The sequence below is a fragment of the Erpetoichthys calabaricus genome, chromosome 7, assembly GCF_900747795.2.
Source record: "Erpetoichthys calabaricus chromosome 7, fErpCal1.3, whole genome shotgun sequence".
NCBI lineage: Eukaryota > Metazoa > Chordata > Cladistia > Polypteriformes > Polypteridae > Erpetoichthys > Erpetoichthys calabaricus.
The window spans coordinates 192,058,701-192,077,207 of record NC_041400.2 but is presented as its reverse complement, the minus strand read 5'-3'; the positions used below and the strand labels follow the sequence as shown (position 1 = coordinate 192,077,207).

Genomic DNA, 18,507 nt, shown 5'->3' with positions numbered 1-18,507 from the left:
TAAATTTTCGCTGCATGCAGAGTTTGCTTTATTTTGTAAGCGTACTTCAGTAGCTTGCGCTGTGTCAAAACATACAACTGTCCATATCCTGAAGAGGTAGAAGTGTTAGCGTATAGAGGAGAGATTTGGTGATAAATTTGCCCGTGTATTTTAAAACAGTGTGGTCCGTGGCCAGGAGGTTGAGTTATCTGTGCACCCATGGAAGCAAACTCTAGAGAAGAGTTGTATTCTCGAATGTGTTCACGATAATTTTTAGCTTTTGATGTTTGCTGTGTAAGAAGCTGTTGTAAAGACACAGGTGGCTCCCGTAAGGGTGGTAAAGCTACTTTACCTTTGTGGCAGCACCTCGAGTTCTTGTTGGATGTATTACGCTCAGCAGGCCAGTATAGTGCATGACATGGAAGAGGACGAATAGGAATCGAGAAATTCCATGTCTGCTGCGTGTGGGCGGGACCGGTTCTGAAGTGGAAGCAGGATGAACCAGAAGAGAAATAAATATAAGAGATGGCATATCAATATCTCCTTTGTTGTCTAATGTTATCCGCGGAAGATGTACTACATTACCTTTCTTGGATACATCCTTCTTTCTACAGTAATTTGTGCGTTGTAAGACCGGACGTTTTTAACGGTTGTAGATATTCTTTATTGTAAGTTGTGTTCATCTTCCACACAATCACCACCAACTATTTCAGCATAGTCTATTAATGTGCATTTAACCAATTTGCCGTGTAACCATTCAACATTTTTTTACGCATTTAGCCAATTTGACGTGTAACTGATCAACATTTTTGGCGCTAATTCGTTTGACCTCCTCGTTCCTAGGATTGCGCATGTACTCACTTTGTATGTTGATAACCCTTCGTGATGAAATTCTTCAATGAGTTTTGTATATTATATGTCGTCTTTAATTGGGAACTTAAAGTGAGGAAACGTTAACATGTATAAGAGCTGAGAGCGCTGGAAGCGGGTCTGACAAAAGCATTCACACGAATGAGAGGTGAGAGGACCGTGGTCTTGATTGAAAATCTTTGAGAGGAGGGCAGGACTTGAAAAAAATCTTAAGGCAAAAGTCTTGTCTCGCGGGACTTTAAAAAAAATTTCAATTCCAAAAAGTCTTGTTGCGTCAAAGAATTTTTTTTATATAATAGAAAGATGTACATTAAAGAATAATGAAGAACAAATTGAATTAATAATATATTGAACGATTATTATAAAAATAAAAGTTGAATAAACTGGACTTTGCACCTGCATGATTAAAAGGTAAAGTACCACTTCCAGTTAATGGAAATAGCCCAAAAGTTAATAGAAATCTACCTTTTGTATCTAATACCTGTATGCAAAATTTGGTTGACCTAAGTGAAAGCGTACTTATGTTACCATGTTTGCATACACACACACATAATTCCATAAATGGTATTTTTGGACTCAGGAAGGTCTAAAACGTTCAGATTCATCAAAATCTCAAAACGGAAGTTTTGGAGGAATGCAATACTTACCCCTATACTTTGTGTCCGAGAATGTAAAATTTTTGGTGGGGATCTTGGATTCAAATTTGAAATTTGAGAAACAGATCAATGCTGTGATAGAGTAGTTTTTTCTACCTCAGGGCGATCAATAAATCCAATCTGTTTTTGTCATTCTATGACCTACAAAAAGCTCATTCATGCTTTTGTTATGCCTCGTTTGGATTATTGCAATGCCCTGTATGTTGAGATATCCCATACGACGCTGTCTCGCCAGCAAATGATGCAGAATGCAGTTTGTGAAGTTTTAACCTGCAGGAAGAAAAATGGAGCACATCACTCCGGTGTTGGCCTCTCTTTGTTGGCTCCATGTTAGTTACAGGATGAATCTGAAGATTTTAGTGTTTATTTTTAAAGCCCTTCATGGGTTGGCTCCACCGTATTTGGCCGATCTTATTATTCCATATTCGTCATCCAGGCAGCAGAGGTCTTCAGATCAGGTATTGCTCACTGTTTCACGCACACGGTTGAAGCTGAGGGAAGATCGTGCTTTTGTGGTGGATGGTCCTAAATTGTGGAACGGTTTGCCCCTCGTAATAAGGTCAGCTCCATAGTGTGTCGGCTGCACACTTCATAGATTTAAGTTTTTTGCTTAAAAAAACTCTTATTCACTTGCTTATTTTATTTATACAGTCCTGATCAAAAGTTTAAGACCACTTGAAAAATGGAAAAAAATCATATTTTGCATGGTTGGATCTTAACAAGGTTCCAAGTAGAGCTTCAACATGCAACAAGAAGAAATGGGAGTGAGACAAAACAGTTTTTGAGCATTCAATTAATTGAAAATAACGATTAAATTGAAACAGGCTGTTTTACAGCTGATCAAGATTTTAGGACCACATGCCTTTAAAAGGCCAAATCTGTGCAAAGATGTGGATTCATTGTCATTTTCTGTCAGGTAGTCACACGTTCTGATGGCAAAGGCAAAAAAACTCTCCCTTTTTGAACGTGGTCGGGTTGTTGAACTGCATAAGCAGGGTCTCTCACAGCGCGCCATCGCTGCTGAGGTGGGACGCAGTAAGACAGTCATTTGGAATTTCTTAAATGATCCTGCGGGTTATGGAACAAAAAAGTCAAGTGGAAGACCCAAAAAAATTTCACCAGCACTGAGCCGGAGGATCCAATTGGCTGTCCGTCAAGACACTGGACGATCCTCGACCCAAATTAAGGCCGTTACTGGTGCTGACTGCAGCCCCATAACCATCAGACGGCATCTGAGACTGAAGGGCTTCAAAAACAAAAAACGTCTTCAAAGACCTCATCTCCTTGAACGCCACAGAATTGCTCGTTTGGACATTGCAAGAGAGCACCAAACATGGGACATTCAAAGGTGGAAGAAAGTTTTATTCTCTGATGAGAAAAAATTTAACCTTGATGGTCCTGATGGTTTCCAACGTTACTGGCATGACAAGCAGATCCCACCTGAGATGTTTTCTACGCACCACAGTGGAGGGGGCGCCATAATGGTCTGGGGTGCTTTTTCCTTCAGTGGAACAATGGAGCTTCAGGAAGTGCAGGGGCGTGAAACGGCCGCTGGCTATGTCCAGATGTTGCAGAGAGCATTCCTCATGACTGAGGGCCCTCGTCTGTGTGGTAACGAATGGGTTTTTCAACAGGACAACGCCACAGTACACAATGCCCGCAGGACAAGGGACTTCTTCCAGGAGAATAACATCACTCTTTTGACCCATCCTGCTTGTTCCCCTGATCTAAATCCAATTGAGAACCTTTGGGGATGGATGGCAAGGGAAGTTTACAAAAATGGACAACAGTTCCAGACAGTTGATGCCCTTCGTGCAGCCGTCTTCACCACTTGGAGAAATGTTCCCACTCACCTCATGGAAACGCTTGCATCAAGCATGCCGCAACGAATTTTTGAAGTGATCAACAATAACGGTGGAGCTACTCAGTACTGAGTTCATGTTTGAAGTTTGATTTCTGTTTTTAGGGGGTTTACGGGTTTTTTTGGAGGTGTGGTCCTACACTTTTGATCAGCTATATAACAGCCTGTTTCAGTTTAATCGTTGTTTTCATTAAAGTGCATGCTCAACAAATGTTTTGTCTCACTCCCATTTCTTCTTGTTGCATGTTGAAGCTCTACTTGGAACCTTGTTAAAATCCAACCATGCAAAATATGATTTTTTGCCATTTTTCAAGTGGTCTTAAACTTTTGATCAGGACTGTATTGTTTATGTTGTGTTCATCTTGCGTATGCATTGCTATTTATGTTTGTGTGTTGGTATTTGTGTGTTCATGTATGTATAATTTCTTTTAGTGTTTCTTTTTAATAATTCTTTATCTGCTTTTATTTCATATTGTTACCATTTATTCTATGTGAAGCACTTTGTTCAAATTCTAGTTTTTTTTTTAAATGTGCTATATAAATAAAACCTAAATGATTTTTACAGGGATATGCCAGAGTGGGTCGATCCATCCATTGTCTTGACAAGTTAACAGCTAAGCAAACGCTCCAGGAATACGCATTCTTCCTGTATTGAGACAACAACAGTTACTGGTTTGATAAATTTTTGAGATGGATAGATGGAATATAAAAGTAAATGGAGAGGAATCGCTAGCGAACTAAACTCTGCTTTTCCTTTTTGAGGTCCAGTAGCATCTGAGCTGTCTGACAGTGAAGGCCGTTTTATTTTTAAAGTCGTGCTTTAGGGGAAGTGAAATCCGGTGTTGTGCTCGCACAAACAAACAACCTGGACTGTGTTTGCTACATTTGTGTGGAATTCTCTTTGGAAGCACAGCGAAAATAGCTTATGCAACTTGTGAAAAAAGCCTCCCGTCTTTATTTTGGATGCAGAGCGATCAAGATAAAATATGGGCTGCTGAATTTTTAAAGTGTATTCCTTTTTTCCTCTGAGAAGTCGAGTAAAATGACCCCTTTTATTGGCTAACTGAACAGACTTCAATATGCAAGCATTCGAGGCAACTCGGGTCCCTTCTTTCAGGTAGTTTGTAATCGATTGTTCCTCTAAAATGATGTGTGGTGTTCATTTTTAAAATTTCACCTCTCAGAAACTGGATGTGATGGAGCAATTCTGTTGCCAGGTTTGGATTCAGCTCCTTTAAATCTGTAAAGAAAATACATATAACATTTGATGGGAACAAAAAATAAAATTGCCAACCACTGTTATTTAACCTAATAAAGAAAATAATCCAGGAAAAAAATGCGAAAGTAACACAACTTTGGAACTTTAGGAAGATCAAAACGAGAACAGGCCATTCAGCCTATAAAATCACGCCAAGCTGTAAACACCTGCAATGTTTGATGGGAGTGATGTCTTTGTTTTTTGCAAGCCATTGTTATTTTATTTCTCTATAAAAAAAAATTTGGGGACGAGACTTTTTTTCAGGTGACGAGTCGTGATCTTTGGAAGAGAGACACTTTAACATCCCGCAAGACAGGCACGTCATCCATCCATCCATTTTCCAACCCGCTGAATCCGAACACAGGGTCACAGGGGTCTGCTGGAGCCAATCCCAGCCAACACAGGGCACAAGGCAAGAACCAATCCTGGGCAGGGTGCCAACCCACCGCAGGACACACACAAACACACCCACACACCAAGCACACACTAGGGCCAATTTAGAATCGCCAATCCACCTAACCTGCAAGTCTTTGGACTGTGGGAGGAAACCGGAGCGCCGGAGGAAACCCACGCAGACACGGGGAGAACATGCAAACTCCACGCAGGGAGGACCGGGGAAGCGTCCCCAGGTCTCCCACTGCGAGACAGCAGCGCTACCCACTGCGCCACCGACAGACACGTCATGTCATACTTAAAACCTTTGAAAGCAAGTCCCATGATCCACATGCAGAGCAGGTTAGAGATAATGGAAATAGGAAAATTCGAAAGTCTCAAAAAAATGAGAGTAAAGATCGCATTAGTGCAAACAAATGGAAAATATTACACGGTGAAATAACAGAAAAGCGAAAAGAAATCAAATAGTGTTTGAAGACAAAAGGACTGGTGCTGTTACTTGTTTCCCAATCTATCACCATTTAAGAGGGGTTTCAGAGGAGCGACCGCACCACCTTGGTCTGCATTCAGCTACGCTCTTCATAACGGCACGTGTTTGGGGTTGTGGGAGGAGGTTGGTATGCGAGCGAAGTTCAGATCACACAGCATGGCATGGGGAACGAAGGGGTAGGCGAGTGAAGTGCAGATGACACAGCGGAACAGCAGCAGCAAACCAACAGCTGATCGAGCAAAGAGGAGTTAAATAAATTATTTGTATCCCACTGTATCACCGTTTAAGTGTGGTTTTGGAGGACCAAATGTGTCTCCTTGTAGTGCGTTCAGCCCCCCTCTTCACAATGGTGTGAAGCGCAGGTGGGGGATGGGGGGAAAGGGGTTGGTGAGCAAAGCCCCTTAGTAATCAAGAAAATAAAAAGAAAAAATACAAACGTTATACAACATTAGAAAGATTTAGACAAGAACAGACTGTTCAACCCATTAAAGCTCGCCAGTCCTTTCCACTTAAATAACATCAAGATACAAAAATAATGGAAAAAATCATAAATCTGCTTACTTAATAAGGGAGACATATACCTATTTTACTAAAATTCCAGAAGGCCTAAAAGTAAAGAAAACAAACACAAAAAACAAGAATCAATCAAAAAGATCCATGAAATGGAGCCGAAAATCAAAAGCAAAGGGATAGCAAGAAGATGAGGCAGTCAGGTGGAAGATACAGGACCTCCAGCCTTCTATATAGGGTGGTCCCGATCTAATTATGCAATTATTGCATTGCATTACATTAAAAGTTGCATAGATCTGGACCACCCTATATATATGTATGTTACGGCTAAAACCCGAAGTTCAGCCAGTTCCCGAATTGACCGGCCATTTCGCATTTTGGCCGCGAGGTGTGGCCAAAGTCTGAAGTACTAGAAATGACCAGCATATATGCTGCTTTGGCCAGCCATTTCGCAAAGTGGCGAGAACTCCCTGGTCAAAATCCGATGTGCTGATGTAAGACTGTCCGCTCAAGGTGCAAAGATGCTTAAAAATTTTCAGATGCAGATTCAGAAGTGAGTTTTCCATTCTGCACGAGAAACTGTTCAAGGCAGGTCTTGTTCAGCAAAGCAGACGCCACTTGAGACGGCCTTCCCCTCGCCCAAACACTAACCTTAAGGTCAATAAAATAGGTCCCTGATGTTGAGTCACTATTTTATTGCTAAAATGATAACAGAAATGTGAAATCTACTTATATACCTGATCGTAATTATTGTGAAACAACCAAGTGGCGTCCGCTTTCTGAACATGAGCCTCCAAGGCTACACTCAATTGTACTACTAAGTGCGCAACAAATCGCTGCTCATGCCTTTTTCCTTCCGACTTTGGCCGTTCGCCCCATGCCATTTCGCAAACTGGCTGGCCAAATCCCGAAATCGAGGAAAAGATCGGACATTGGCCGGTCAATTTACAGCGACATTGGCCATTTCCCGATTTGGCCGGACATTTCCCGGTTTGGCCAATTTCGGGTTTTGGCTGTAACATATATATATATATAATATAAATATAAATATTGCTTACCCCACACAGAGTGTATTTATGGCCTAGAAAAAAAATTTCATGGAGGACGAGAGTAAAATGTTTATGATATACAGTGCTTGTCAACTGATGTCAGAAATGTCAATGAAATAAAGAATAAAAAAGATCTCTTTACCCAAATTATCCACACGTCTGTTATCCAGTCATATGCTTAAAATGTACAAAATGCATGTATTTATTGATAAAATATTATTAATAGTTCAGGTAAAAATGTTATAAACATGAAAACACATTCCTATAATACTGTGCTTCTGAATTGAAGACAGGACTCCTGAGCAGTGAATGAGATGGACTGGCAGATCTTCACTTCGTGTGAAGTGAACCCAATACAAACGAGCCACACTTCCTAGGTTACAAAAGCCTAAATACTAATAACAGTGTGACAGAAATTCACCAAAATAGAGGGTCTTCAAACACTTCATAAGCACATAGAGGGAGACAGAATTCCAAATGGAGGTGGGCAGCTCGTTTCAGTTGAGTAGAGTCTGGACTGAGATTTGATGTCACGCAGAAGTGGCATCAGCAGATGCCGTTCTTTAGTAGACCTGGATAGTCAGGAAGGAGGAGGTGACTTCAGAAGTCTCTCCATAGATGCTGACCCACTGAGTAATCTGTAGGTACTTGTAGGTACTTTGAACTCGATACGCGCCGCTACATGGAGTTAATGTGGTAACCTGAAAAGAGGAGTGGCATGTGCCCGCTGCGGATGATTGAACACCAGACGTTGCTGCTGCTCTGCATTTCGAATCGTCTGCAGTGGCTTGGTGACACATGCCAGTACTCCTACCAGCACAGATCATGACAAGACCAAAGCCTGGACATTTCCTACATTTACCTTCTGAGTATTTTCCAGGAGCAAGATTCCTCCGAGATCATATTCCTCTGCTAGAGTGTGGGTCTCTATCCATAGTTTTAATTTTATTTCACAATGCCACATTTTCTGTGTCGGCTAAGAGGAACTTGTAAAGAACAGTGAAAATGTTTCTCTCGTGAGCTGTTGACCAAACCGTTACGCTTCCACTGTTATCCGGTTCTTCTATGTGGTCTTAAAATCCTGGTTTGTTTTTCGAGACCTTGTGTTGTAAAGATTATAGTTTCATTGGTTATTTTACTTTGGTAGAAACATCCAGTTTAATAAATGGGGTCCAATTACCCTGATCTACTATAACTTAGCAGAAAAGTTTCTTTCATTTATTTTTTCAGTCCATGGTGGTTTCACTGATTTTTAAAGTACACTTCAGGCATAGTTGAGGGTTTTTCTTGCAAACATCAAAGTCGGTAAAAAAAAAAATAAAAAAAATAACAATAAATAGGTGATTGACCTGACCTTTGCTTGGTGCATTTGTCTATGCAGACTTTAACATTGCCAAAATAACCTTTTTGAAATTTTGCCTTAGGAGTTGTAAATAGCTGTAAACTGCTAATGATGATGATAATTAAAAGAACAGCATAGCTACCACCAGAGGCCCCAAGGTGTACCATCCTTCATCATAAACAACAAAAAAAAAATGGATCATATCCATAAAACTTTTAAGATTTTTTTTTTGGTATATCCATGCTAGTGTAAGTATTCACTGAATTTGTTGCTGTTAAATTATAAAAATGTTTGGCACTATTCCTAGTTTGCTGGCTCCACTAGAGCTTGGGGAAATAGTAGGGGTCTGCATCTCCTGCCAGTAAAAAGAAGGCTATTAAAAATGAGTTCAAGAGCTTGCTTGGCAGTTATTTATTAGTTCAGTATATTAAATGCGATGACATCTGATCTTTGAGTGTATTTTATAACAATCGGCTGATCTTTTATTTTTTTGTGTGCCTTATACTTACAAAAGTAAGTATTTTTTTTCTTTGTACTCTACAGGTAGCTTATTTTAATAATTGGGTCAGTTTTTTTTTTTTTTTTTTTACTACTTATTGTTTATATGTATGGAAAGTTGTTTCTAATAAGGTTGACACGCTTCTAAAAATGATTTTGTATTACTATTCATATCTGTTTTCTAAAGGTATGCCCTCACTACAATGTTTTCATTTAAAAATGGCATTTTTAACCAAAATGATCGCTGTCCATCCTAGCGTTTTACATCGTTCGATCTCCGTCTACACTTAAAACAACCTGAAATGCATATGACGTAGACCAGGCATGTCAAACATGCAACAGAAATCTGTGCGGCCCGCATGACAGATTCTAGTTAGCACTGAACTTGTACAAAATGAATACTATCATTTGTGATTGAATCATTCTGCATCTTCGGTGTTACTTATTGACTTTTCTTACTTCTGCCTTCTGACAAAAGCGCGTTTTCCCATGGCATTACGGTACCAGAAACGTCATCTGCTAGTATAGCCACGAGTCTTGACCAAAGTTAATGAGCCGCAGCGTCACAACTGAAGTGCTAGGCTGCAGCAGCGGGCAGCAGGTGTGGCCTTAGGCATGTGCAAACTGTGCACCTGCACAGGGCCGCCAAATTCCAGGGGCCGCCACACCAATATATATTGAATATAAAACAGAAAGAGAAAATAACGACACAGCTGACGGCAATGTGGCCGAAAAACATTGTGTTTCTTGTTAATTAGTATGCTGTATTTACAAATGTTGCTAGAGTCAGAGCAGTAAGCTATATGTAGTATTATAACGTTCTGCTGTAATGAGAATATCATGGGCCGCCACTTGGTTTTCAAATTACGGACACGCGTATATAGAAGCGTGTCATGAGAACGAGGCGGCTATGCAGTGTCCGCAACGGATGTGGCTATCCGCCGTGCATAAGATACTGTATTGACATTGTCAGGTGAAGGGGCCACCGATTCTTTCTCTGCCCAGGGCTGCCACGAGCCTAGAGCCGCCCCTGTCAGGCTACACTACTGACTGGGCTGCTGAGACTGGCCACTGGGCAGAACTGACCATCACGAGTAGTAATAGCCCGCATATTTTCACGTTTTTTTGCTCTAGTTTCATGTAATTTTGTGCTACTATTGTAATGAACAGTTAGTGCAGACTACAGCTGAAGATCTGAAGTGGACGCAAGAAGTTGGTGAGTTGTTTATTAACATATTTTTGTGATTTTGAGTTTGTAAAATGATTGTAGGTCAGGTGGCTTTTTGCATATCGGCTTATTTTACAATATAAACTTTGAAGTAAACTTAGTAAAGTAAAATTTGATTTTTGGAGGATTTATTTTCCAACTTGAATTACTGAGCAATGAATTCAGTGAGCGTTTTCGTGATTTCAGTTCACACAAACAGGGCATTGCGCCGTTCTCTTACAACGTTGAGAATGCGCCTGAGAATATCCAAATGGAATTGGTTGAGGTGCAGTCAGATTCTATTCTGAAGGCAAAATACAATGAAGTTGGTGTACCAGGCTTGTATGCTTACCTGCCACCCTCGTATGTGCAGATCCGTGTGAGCAATTGTTTTCGTTAATGAAAGCTACGAAAACCCCACATCGCTCAAGACTTACTGTCGAGCACCTTTCATCCCTCATAAAAGTTGCAGCTGCACAAGATTTCAAGCCTGATATTGACGAACTGGTTACTAACAAGAGATGCCAAGTGTCGGGACAAAAGAAATAAATCTCACACTGTAAGGCTCCTATATAAGCAATGAATATAATATAATAACGACCTAGCTAAGAGGGTAAGACTCTAATTCTACACTGTTGTATGGAGACTGTATGGAAATAAATGGCTTTTCTTTAAACTTTAAACTTTAAGTCTTACATTTTTTAAAGTTTTCAGTATTGGAAAGAAAGCTACAGTAACTTTGTATAATAGTATTTGTTACAGTGCGGCCCGCTGATGCACGTATGGCAGTCGAAGCGGCCCACCAATGGTAGTGAGTTTGACATGCCTGACGCAGACCAGTGGTTCCCAGACTCTGTCCTATAGGACCCCCTGTGGCTGCAGGTTTTCTTCTAATCGGATTCACCATAAATAATCATAGTAATCAGTAATAACTGATCTCATTTAGTTAGCGGTGTGGTACAGTGGGTCCGCGGCTTCAAAATAAAGGGCCAGGTTAATTTAAATCCGTATAGCCGTGTCGTTCTGTGTACCAAATGTGACGATGCGGGATCGACTCCATGCTGCCATCTTCTGTCTGGGAGCTCTTGAACCCTGCACCGTCGGTAATGTTACCGATGAGCTCGCAGTGAGGCACAACAGTGGAGCAAGGGAATGGTGTATAAAAGTACCAAGTGCTTTTATTAAAACAACAATCAAAAACAATGTTCAAATTAAATAAAGTGCAGTGATTCAAAAAGTCTTCGTTAAATAAAATAATCCATAAAAGCAGAAGTGAAAAGTGGAGATTAAAATCCATTACAAAAAATCTTTAAAACAACGAGGTTAAAATAATGCAAGAAGCAGTCCTTTAAAACACAATCCAAAGCCCGGTGTCTTTTACCTGGCGGCTCTCCTGCTTCTCCCGTCTGGGCCCCGCAACAGGAGAGTCGCCCTCTCAGCAGATGACCTTTTCTCCGCTCGACTGGTCTGGAGGCCTCCCGATCCCTGGCTTCGGTCACGCACTCAACCCAGACCGAGACTTGGTTTCCTTGACGACCAGGACGCTCACGTCAAGGACTTCACCAACCAAGCCTCCCGACTCCCGCTGCCTTCACAGCCTTACGTGGCCTGTCGTCCTTCAACTGGTCACTCCAGCTCCTTGCTCGCTCAGCTGGAGCGACCTCTTCCTTCGGCCCCCACCGAGTGTTGGCCAAACATCCTTCTTGGGGCTCACCTTCCAGCTGCATGCCTGCACGCGCTCGCTCAATGGCTCACTCCGGCTATCTCGCCACACTGCTTCCTGCTCTCCAGCAACCTCCATCTTTCTTTTCTTCATTTCTTTTTTTCTTCCCGTTTGGCCGAGTCACGCTTCTATTTATGAAGGGGAACGTGGTAGTTGCGGCAATCGGCAGCTTCTGGGAACAGTTACAGACGTGGACCGTTTCTCACCTGTGCACTTAGGCGAGAAATGCCCACATCATGAACTCCTAAGGAACCACTTTGGCCACGCCCACTTGCTAAGCAGTGAGCACGGTGATTATTTATTTTAAAACTGGCCTTAGAATGGGAGCTGTGGACTCGCTATACCACAGGGCATGATTGCACGACTGCGGGGAGTTAATGAGGTAGTTGGAGTGAGTCGCACCAGCATGTGTGGGTGCGATTGTTCTCAATTGCTTCACTGACTTCCTGCGGCGTGTGATTAAGGTGCTGCGCCCAAGGAGGCGCAGAGAGAGGTATAGAGGAAGAAAAAGTAGGTTAAAGGACGTGAAAGAGACGTCTTAGCAGCTGCGATCTGGCCACCTGTAAGAAGGAGACCTCACGAGCTGGGGCCCTGCGAAGGAGCGTTTGTTGGTAGCACTCTAGGGGCTAGTTTGCCCCACTGAATGTTCTGTTGCAGTGGGGCAAGCAAGGCAGGTGTCCTCCCGAGGGATCTGAGGAGCGACTGCGTGAGCGCGAAGGATGAAGGGAGGAGAGCTGATCTTGGACAGTCTGGCGGAAAGGAGCTCGTGGCTGTTGGGTCTCCGCCGGCTGCGGGAGCAATGGGTGAGCTGGGGAGAATGACAGATGGAGGTGGGCTGAGATCGTAATAAGAGAGACTGCATTTTAACTTCTGATTTTAATGGATTTATTTATTGATATTTTTTTTTATCCCCACTGAACACTTGTTTTTATGGATTATTTATTGAAACCAGATAGTCTGCATTTTTTGTTTGGACACTGTTTTGTTGTTTTGAAATAAAATCATATTGACACTTTTGGAAATATCCTCTGGCTTCATTTGAAAATTGACCTTGTATGTCAGCTCATCTCGGTGACATTGCCGACGGTGTCGGGTTCAGGTCTAGTTGGGGGAGGTCCCAAGAGAGTTTACAAACCTCACATTTTCTTGAATGAGTGCCGCATTAATAGGAATGCTTTTTGGAGGAGCATCACTGAACCACATAAAAACGGCTTTTTTCGACGTCTTCAAATGCAGCAGTTCACATACGTTTGCAACCTGAGATTTTTCTATTTTTTTTGCTCTGTCTTTCAAAAAAGTTGACAGTGTCGATGGCGAAATTCCGAATTCACTGCCAATGTCTTTTTTTCTTTTTGCAGCAATCGAGAGCTGCAAAAAATTAGTTTTTTTTTTTTCTAATATGAACTGTTATCGTTTTTCCATGTCTGCCGATTCTATAGGAGGGTGACAATGAGTTAAATTCTAATGGATGTTTTTCAAATGTTGACGAGCAATAAGCAAAAGGTATTACTGAAAACCGCAGGAAACAAAAAAGGCAAAAAAAAAAAAACAGTACAAGGAAAATTCGAAGAAAAAAAAAATTACGTTTCTGTTTGGAGATCGTTGTGCACAACTGAGCTGCGGCCACAGAACTAACTGCTCTGTGGATGATTCATTCAGGCATTTCAAGGTCTTTTGTACACTTCGTTATAATGAAAGTATCTGCTGAATGTACTTCGTAGTAACGAGATTTCTGTAGACTCGTGTCATATGGGGAAGCTGTCGGGACCATAAAAATACTTCATTGTAATGAAAATTTTGTTGTAAAGATATTCGTTATAATGGAATTTTACCTGTATCCATAACAGAATGCAATTCCGATATTAAATCCTTGCTTTATAGCAGCTCCTTACATTGGAGTTCAAAACGAAGCACAAAGAGGCTTGTGGTGGCTCAATGACTTTCATATACGGCAGACTGCAATTCAAGTGACGTGAAAATGGCATCGACTGATGTGTGTTAGTGGTGTTGGTGGGGGTTCTGTGACTAATTGTTATTCAATTTTCCTAAACATTTATTTTTGAAAGAATACCCAATTGAGTCATATCTAATATTTAGCAATTGAAAAATAATCTTATTAACACAAAATGACCAAAACTAGCATACAATCGGTATCATTATTACACCATGAAAGGGGAAAAGGAGCTGAAATGAGCTGCCCATCTAGCTATTAATGTTAGTTAGCACCCAGTAAATCATTAATTATACTAATAGCCAAGAATTTGGAAAGGAACTGATTTATTGCATAAGAGGAATAGGAATTGTACATGAAGGGCAACAAGATTAGGGGCTTCCTATGATTGTTCATGTATTTCATGTACTGTATGTCTGGGTTTTCTTTCTGCTCACATGCACAAAAATCACAAAGCCTGATTTAGCACAGGGGCTTAATTTAGAACTGCTAGGCAAGCATTAGAAGACAAGTTAAGGACAACTGCAAAATGGGTAACGTGCACTATTTCTGTGTGTTCGAGTCTGCGTGAAACTGTATCCTATTTTGCCTTGTTTGGAATGGCATGATTTACCTATAACTCATCCCTTCATTCAGCACTCAATAAAACAGCTCCTTTCAAACATAAGGAGGTTTCCTTTAAGCATTCAGGTCCATGGTATAATTCAGAGCTATGATCTATGAAAGCAGCTGGCTGACGCTTTGAGACAATGTCACGTAAGTCTGGCCTCACTGTGCACATCCAGGCTTTCTCTGACCACCAAAGAGCTCACAGAGAAGCACTAACTGCAGCCAAGAACACCCACTATGGTACAATAATAGAAAGTGGCCATGAAAACCCAAGGGTTTTGTTCTCTGTAGTTAATAAACTAATCCAACCTGCATCTGGCCCAACTACCTCCTCTGCTGAAGTCTGTGAAAAATTCCTCCACTTTTTCCACAATAAAATTAAAGATCTAAATCATTCAACTAACATAAATCCATCATCCGTTTATATTCTCTAAGTTCTCACTGGTCATATCGGCATTTGTTAATGACCTGCTTTGTAAGATGAGGCCGACTACTTGTGTACTGGACCCCATCCCCAGCACACTTCTTAAATCTTGCCTTCATGCCATACTCCCGACTTTTATGACAATAATCAATACATCCCTCGACACTTGGTTTGTGCCTCTCACTTTTAAAATCGCTTCTGTAACCCCCATGTTAAAAAAGTCGGGTCCTAATGGTGACGATATTAACAATTTTTGGCCTATTTCCCACATACCTTTTCTATCAAAAGTTCTTGAGCGCATTGTAGCCTCCCAGCTCACCAATTACTTAAATTCTAATAATTTGATTGAACCCTTTCAGTCTGGTTTCAGGGCGCAGCACAGCTGTGAAACTGCTGCTCTTCGGATAATCATTGATTTGCTTATGGCAGCAGACTCTGGACAAGTCAGCATATTAATTTTGTTAGACCTCCGTGCAGCATTTGACCCTCAGGTCAGACATAACATTCTACTGTCCAGAATGGAGAACATGCTGGGTATCTCTGGCACTGCCCTCCAGTGGTTCAAGTCCTATCTGACTGATAGGCAAGAGTTTGTTAGTCTAAACAGCAGGTCTAGCTCAGCGCCAGTCATACAAGGAGCTCCTCAGGGCTCTGTCCTCGGCCCTCTTCTCTTCTGTATTTATATGCTTCCCCTTGGCCATATCATTCATATCTATGGACTGTGTTATCATTTTTATGCAGATGACACTCAACTCTCTTTCAATGTCAAAAGTGCAACTTCATCAGAGTTTTCTCAGCTCACAACTTGCCTCAGTGAAATTAATACCTGGATGGAGCAGAACTCTTTAAAATTAAATTGCAACAAAACTGAACTCCTGCAAATTGGCACTAAAGCGCAACTTAAGAAAATGAGCTCCTCTTCAGTCACTCTCTTGACGTTGATCTCCTCAGGCCTTCTTCTGATGCAAGGAATCTTGGTGTTATTTTTGATTCCTTTCTTTCTTATTCCGCCCACATAAACCACATTAAGAAACTTTCTTACTTTCACCTCCGTAACATATCCCATGTTCGCTCCTTCCTCTCCTTTTCTAATGCTGAGGAACTTGTCCATGCTTTTATCACATCCCGCATTGATTATTGTAACTCGCTGTTGGCAGGTGCCTCTTCTAATCTTATATCACAGCTCCAGTTGATTCAAAACTCCGCTACAAGAGTCCTTACATGAACCAGCAACAGTGAGCACATCACAACCATCCTGCTTCACCTTCACTGGCTCCCTGTGTCTTACAGGATTGAATATAAAATTCAATTAATAACCTACACAGCTTTAAATGGCCTTGCACTGGACTACATTCTGTGACCTTCTCCATCACTATGTGCCTGTCCGCCTACTACGGTCCTCTGATTCTGGTAATCTTGTTGTGCCTCATACTAATCTACACTCTATGGGTGACAGCAGGGCCTTCAGCTCCATAGCACCCAGACTTTGGAATGACATCCCGAAATTGATTAGATCAGCTAACCACATTCATTATTTTTAAAAACAACTTAAAACTCATCTATTTAGGAAGGTGTTTAACTTAACATTCTGCCCTTTCTTTCAGTTTACCCCTCTGCCCAGGTGCTCAGGATAATTTGTGTGTCTGTTATATCACAAATTAGGTTGTTTTCTTTTAGTATTGAATTTAGTATTTTACTCTGGTTTATTGTTCTTTATTCTATTTAATGCTTTTGTTATCTGTTTCATTGTTCTATTCAGGAAAACATTTGTATCCAATGTTACACGTACCCTGCTGTTTTTTCTAAGATTCTGTGAAGTGCCTTGAGCATGGGAAAGGTGCTATATAAATAAAATGTATTATTATTATTATTAAGTGGGGGGCCTGCACATGAAGAAAGAGTATAAAGCCTTGGAACATTGCCCGGCACACCTTTGAAACCGACAGACGGATGGGAGATAACGTCATCTGATCCTGAAAATCCTTCCAGCACAGTGACGAAAATGGCAGACTCTATACATCAAGCTCCCACTACCCGAAAGGTCTTGTCATGGCTTCCTCATCTATTATGCCCCATAAACTGTCATTAAAGAAAGCTGTTATTTCTCCTATGTGATTTCTCACCGCCGTATCACTAAGAGAGGGGCATCACCTTTTAATATCATACCTATATAGTTTTGCGTTATGTAACATGCCGCAATTACAAAAGAACTTATTCCAACAAGGGAGCTAGTGCCCCCTTGCTGGATACAGGCAGGTTGGCGGAAGTGAGGTCATCGGGGTGGGCAGAACTGGAAATAACATCATCTGGACCAGGCAGAATTTCCCGTGTCTGGTCTGTAGGGATAAAAGAGAAAGGTTTACTCCACCCCGCCACCCCCTGGCCTGCCGTGGAATTACCTTCTTTTGGTCCTTCTAGCTGCCTCCCATGCACACGTGTGTGATACAGCACACTATTGGCTGTATGAGAAAACGGAGCAAGCTCATCTGTGTTGGAAAGACCTTATGCAGTTGCTGAATTTGACGTGCCCCAATGATCTTCAGTCATGTGAACTGACAGAATCCGGCAATGAGATCAGCAACTGAAGTCATCAAGTCTGAGATACCCTACTAATAGAAGCCACGTGATTTGACGTGCGTAACAGAGTTGGGGAAAAAAAAAAACGGGTATCTGTTGCAGAGCCCATCCTGCTTTTCATATCATATAAACAATGGGGTTTTGCCAAAGCACGGGAGAAGGAAACGGGTTACTCCTGTTTTTCATAGCAGGAGCATACCTAGCAGAAATATTGTCAGTTTTCACAACTTAAATCAATAATTATTATAATTGTTCTACATATGTCCTCATATTTAAAGATGATGCACTTAATGTTTCACATAACTGCAGAAACATAATGCACACACACACACACACACACTCGCTCTCTCTCTGCTTTTGTAGATTGCATACAAATTTTTTTTCCCCAGTAAGATTTGTCAGATAGTTGAAGTTGAGAGTTAAAACAAAGTCTCCAGAGTCTGATGTTTGTTTTATGTTTTTGGCAGGTAACATGATCAAAACTGTAATGTTTAGGTGCAACGAACATCGCTAAATTCAGGGATAATTGCAGTCAGATGTTTAACGATCAGTTGTGATTTCTGTCGGCATCTGTTGTCAAAAGTTATAAGCGCACACAAGTTTGAGGCTTCAAGCTACGATCAAAATAAATTTCTCCAAAAAAAACGTTTTCTGTCAGTCTGGAAATTCACAGAGAGCTATTGCAGCGGCTGTGGGTCTCCGATGAACAACAGTCAAAACCGTATTGTTTCAAAGGATGAAGTTTTGGACAGGAGTCAGTCTTCTTACCCAAAATGCTTCCAAAAGGAAGGCATAAAACTTTCCATTAAGTCGCAAAAAATGCAAGAATAACCTGTAGGTATTAGCAGTTTTCTTTCACTTTGGTTATGTTGGGGACTCCACCCTCACGTGTGTGTGCGTTTGTATGTATATATCGTAAAAGAATAAACACAAATAGATCAAAATTTGGGGCACTGAAGTGAACCTCGTATATAGTAGATGTCATAAAATTAAAAAGATGCAGCCAAAACTTGACTGCTTCAAAATGGCTGAGAAGGTGGTTTTAAGGGTGGCAAAAGGGAAAAGGTGGGATTGGTGGACTGGAAACTGGAAGTGACGTCATCAGTGGCC

At 41.3% G+C, this 18,507-nt stretch overlaps 1 protein-coding gene and 1 long non-coding RNA gene across 2 annotated transcripts in view; one reads left to right on the top strand and one right to left on the bottom strand.

Annotated features, from left to right (window-relative positions):
* Positions 1–18,507, top strand: part of LOC114654975 (coiled-coil domain-containing protein 171-like) — a 510,202-nt gene that overhangs the window by 150,036 nt on the left and 341,659 nt on the right. The window lies entirely within an intron of this gene.
* On the bottom strand, positions 2,463–3,437 carry LOC127528819 (uncharacterized). Its single transcript, XR_007935426.1, has 2 exons — positions 2,711–3,437; positions 2,463–2,503 (listed from the first exon to the last, which is right to left on the bottom strand). It is a non-coding gene; the product is annotated as an uncharacterized LOC127528819 (long non-coding RNA).